The sequence below is a fragment of the Salmo trutta genome, chromosome 4 (genome assembly GCF_901001165.1).
Source record: "Salmo trutta chromosome 4, fSalTru1.1, whole genome shotgun sequence".
Lineage (NCBI taxonomy): Eukaryota > Metazoa > Chordata > Actinopteri > Salmoniformes > Salmonidae > Salmo > Salmo trutta.
The window spans coordinates 71,280,545-71,285,544 of record NC_042960.1 but is presented as its reverse complement, the minus strand read 5'-3'; the positions used below and the strand labels follow the sequence as shown (position 1 = coordinate 71,285,544).

Sequence of the window (5,000 nt, the reverse complement as noted above, 5' to 3'; positions counted from 1 at the left end):
GCGGAACATTCCCCAGACGTTCTTTAACAACCATTGCGGAACATTCCCCAGACGTTCTTTAACAACCACCGCGGAACATTCCCCAGACGTTCTTTAACAACCACCGCGGAACATTCCCCAAACGTTCTTTAACAACCACCGCGGAACATTCCCCAAACGTTCTGTAACAACCACCGTGGAACATTCCCCAGACGTTCTGTAAAGACCACCGCGGAACATTCCCCAAACGTTCTGTAACAACCACCGCGGATCATTCCCCAGACGTTCTTTAACAACCACTGCGGAACATTCCCCAAACGTTCTGTAACGACCACCGCGGAACATTCCCCAGACGTTCTTTAACAACCACCGCAGAACATTCTCCAAACGTTTTGTAAAGACCACCGCGGAACATTCCCCAAACGTTCTGTAAAGACCACCGCGGAACATTCCCCAAACGTTCTTTAACAACCATCGCGGGACATTCCCCAAACGTTCTGTAACAACCACCGTGGAACATTCCCCAGATGTTCTGTAACAACCACCGCGGAACATTCCCCAAACGTTCTGTAACAACCACCGCGGAACATTCCCCAAACGTTCTGCAACAACCACCGTGGAACATTCCCCAAACGTTCTGTAAGGACCACCGTGGAACATTCCCCAAACGTTCTGAAACAACCACCGTGGAACATTCCCCAGACGTTCTGTAAAGACCACCGCGGAACATTCCCCAAACGTTCTGTAAAGACCACCGCGGAACATTCCCCAGACGTTCTGTAAAGACCACCGCGGAACATTCCCCAGACGTTCTGTAAAGACCACCGCGGAACATTCCCCAAACGTTCTGTAACAACCACCGCGGAACATTCCCCAAACGTTCTGTAACAACCACCGTGGAACATTCCCCAGACGTTCTGTAAAGACCACCGCGGAACATTCCCCAGACGTTCTGTAAAGACCACCGCGGAACATTCCCCAAACGTTCTGTAAAGACCACCGCGGAACATTCCCCAGACGTTCTGTAAAGACCACCGCGGAACATTCCCCAAACGTTCTGTAAAGACCACCGCGGAACATTCCCCAAACGTTCTGTAAAGACCACCGTGGAACATTCCCCAAACGTTCTGTAACAACCACCGCGGAACATTCCCCAGACGTTCTTTAACAACCATTGCGGAACATTCCCCAGACGTTCTTTAACAACCACCGCGGAACATTCCCCAGACGTTCTTTAACAACCACCGCGGAACATTCCCCAAACGTTCTTTAACAACCACCGCGGAACATTCCCCAAACGTTCTGTAACAACCACCGTGGAACATTCCCCAGACGTTCTGTAAAGACCACCGCGGAACATTCCCCAAACGTTCTGTAACAACCACCGCGGATCATTCCCCAGACGTTCTTTAACAACCACTGCGGAACATTCCCCAAACGTTCTGTAACGACCACCGCGGAACATTCCCCAGACGTTCTTTAACAACCACCGCAGAACATTCTCCAAACGTTTTGTAAAGACCACCGCGGAACATTCCCCAAACGTTCTGTAAAGACCACCGCGGAACATTCCCCAAACGTTCTTTAACAACCATCGCGGGACATTCCCCAAACGTTCTGTAACAACCACCGTGGAACATTCCCCAGATGTTCTGTAACAACCACCGCGGAACATTCCCCAAACGTTCTGTAACAACCACCGCGGAACATTCCCCAAACGTTCTGCAACAACCACCGTGGAACATTCCCCAAACGTTCTGTAAGGACCACCGTGGAACATTCCCCAAACGTTCTGAAACAACCACCGTGGAACATTCCCCAGACGTTCTGTAAAGACCACCGCGGAACATTCCCCAAACGTTCTGTAAAGACCACCGCGGAACATTCCCCAGACGTTCTGTAAAGACCACCGCGGAACATTCCCCAGACGTTCTGTAAAGACCACCGCGGAACATTCCCCAAACGTTCTGTAAAGACCACCGCGGAACATTCCCCAAACGTTCTGTAAAGACCACCGTGGAACATTCCCCAAACGTTCTGTAACAACCACCGCGGAACATTCCCCAGACGTTCTTTAACAACCATTGCGGAACATTCCCCAGACGTTCTTTAACAACCACCGCGGAACATTCCCCAGACGTTCTTTAACAACCACCACGGAACATTCCCCAAACGTTCTTTAACAACCACCGCGGAACATTCCCCAAACGTTCTGTAACAACCACCGCGGATCATTCCCCAGACGTTCTTTAACAACCACCGCGGAACATTCCCCAAACGTTCTGTAACGACCACCGCGGAACATTCCCCAGACGTTCTTTAACAACCACCGCGGAACATTCTCCAAACGTTTTGTAAAGACCACCGCGGAACATTCCCCAAACGTTCTGTAAAGACCACCGCGGAACATTCCCCAAACGTTCTGCAACAACCACCGTGGAACATTCCCCAAACGTTCTGTAAAGACCACCGTGGAACATTCCCCAAACGTTCTGAAACAACCACCGTGGAACATTCCCCAGACGTTCTGTAAAGACCACCGCGGAACATTCCCCAAACGTTCTGTAAAGACCACCGCGGAACATTCCCCAGACGTTCTGTAAAGACCACCGCGGAACATTCCCCAAACCTTCTCATTAGGTTTGCAGGTAATGTAATAACCAGTGCTACATTTCAGTTTTTTTTCTTTCTTCGTTTTTTTAAACAACTAATTGACTGACGTCTGTTTAAATATTCAAATTTTGTGTGAACTCAATTCACACATTACACAGTTTCTCCAGAGATAAACCAGATCAGACTCAAACTGTGTGATGTAGTAGGGAGTTGTAGTTTCTCTAGAGATAAATCAGATCCAGACTGAACTGTGTGATGTAGTAGGGAGTTGTAGTTTCTCTAGAGATTAATCAGATCCAGACTGAACTGTGTGATGTAGTAGGGAGTTGTAGTTTCTCTAGAGATAAATCAGATCCAGCCTGAACTGTGTGATGTAGTAGGGAGTTGTAGTTTCTCTAGAGATAAATCAGATCCAGACTGAACTGTGTGATGTAGTAGGGAGTTGTAGTTTCCAACAGGCCAATATTGTACCATAGTTTAGCACAGAAAAATGGTAATTAACTACAATGACCATAATCCATTGCACGCCTTCTTGTCCGGTCTGTGCTTCTTTTATGCCGGCTACGTAAAAGAGACAGAAGAATGCGCGATGGAGAGGGATAAGAGAGCAGTTGCTTAGCGAGGTATCTCTACCTGTCACGTCCTGGCCAGTATAAGGGTTAATTGTTATTGTAGTTTGGTCAGGACGTGGCAGAGGGTATTTGTTTTATGTGGTTCGGGGTGGTGTTTTATGTATGATATGGGACAGAAGAGACAGAAGACGCGCGATGGAGAGGGATAAGAGAGCAGTTGCTTAGCGAGGTATCTCTACCTGAAAACACATTATCTAAGTGATAGATAGTTGGTATTCAGCAGGTCATAATGGTATGCCTCATTCACTTTGAAAAAACTACTAAAACAGTGATGTTGTCAAACAGCAACTCTATAGAGATGACAATTTGGAATGAAATAATAAAGTAATTAAATAAACCAAATATGCTATTAAAGTAGAGTAATGTGAATAAATGATGGTTAATGAGTGATCAGCAGTAATGGACCCTCACTACCATCGAGGGACTTTTATTCACTGTTTTATTCTGTGTTGTTACAGAATTCAACCTAGTGTCCATCCATGGTTGGGTCAGGGCAGGGGGGGTTGCTAGGGGGGGTTGCTAGGGGGGTTGCTAGTTGCTAGGGATGGTTGCTAGGGATGGTTGTCGGGTCAGGGCAGGGGGGGATGCTATGGGTGGTTGCTAGGGGGGGTTGCTAGGGGTGGTTGCAAGGGGGGGTTGTCGGGTCAGGGCAGGGGGGGTTGCTAGGGGTGGTTGCTAGGGGTGGTTGTCGGGTCAGGGCAGGGGGGGTTGCTAGGGATGGTTGTTGGGTCAGGGCAGGGGGGGTTGCTAGGGGTGGTTGCTAGGGGTGGTTGTCGGGTCAGGGCAGGGGGGGGTTGCTAGGTATGGTTGTTGGGTCAGGGCAGGGGGGGGTTGCTAGGGGTGTTTGCTAGGGGGGTTGTTAGGGGTGGTTTTTGGGTCAGGGCAGGGGGGGTTGCTAGGGGTGGTTACTGGAGTGGTTGCTAGAGGGGGTTGCTAGGAGTGGTTGCTGGGTCAGGGCAGGTGGGGTTGCTAGGGGTGGTTACTGGAGTGGTTACTAGGGGGGGTTGCTAGGGGTGGTTGTTGGGTAACTCCTCTCCTCCCCCCTGACTCCCTCTCCTCCCCCCTGACTCCCTCTCCTCCCCCCCTGACTCCCTCTCCTCCCCCCTGACTCCCTCTCCCCAGTCCCCCTCTGAACTCTAACCCCAGTGGTCAGAGAGATGGACAAAGTGGTCTGTTTGTTCCAACCACAGCGAGTCAGAGACACCTGTTTAATCATGATAAAGACCCTAGCAGAGCAGAGCAGAACAGGACAGAGAGCAGGGCAGTGCCTGCAACTAAAAATGTTCCTTATATAATGCACTGCTTTTGTCTAGGGCCCATAGGGAACAGGTTTAGGACACTAAGTAGGGAACAGGTTTAGGGCACTAAGTAGGGAACAGGGTTATGGCACTAAGTAGGGAACAGGGTTAGGACACTAAGTAGGGAACAGGGTTAGGGCACTAAGTAGGGAACAGGTTTAGGGCACTAAGTAGGGAACAGGGTTAGGACACTAAGTAGGGAACAGGGTTAGGACACTAAGTAGGGAACAGGGTTAGGGCACTAAGTAGGGAACAGGGTTAGGACACTAAGTAGGGAACAGGGTTAGGGCACTAAGTAGGGAACAGGGTTAGGGCACTAAGTAGGGAACAGGGTTAGGACACTAAGTAGGGAACAGGGTTAGGACACTAAATAGGGAACATGGTTAGGACACTAAGTAGGGAACAGAATTAGGACACTAAGTAGGGAACAGGGTTAGGGCACTAAGTAGGGAACAGAGTTATTGTGTGTGAGTGTGTG

The 5,000-nt window shown here is 49.5% G+C and overlaps 1 protein-coding gene across 1 annotated transcript in view; it reads right to left on the bottom strand.

Annotated features, from left to right (window-relative positions):
* Positions 1 to 5,000, bottom strand: part of megf11 (multiple EGF-like-domains 11) — a gene marked incomplete in the record, with an annotated part of 249,854 nt that overhangs the window by 189,227 nt on the left and 55,627 nt on the right.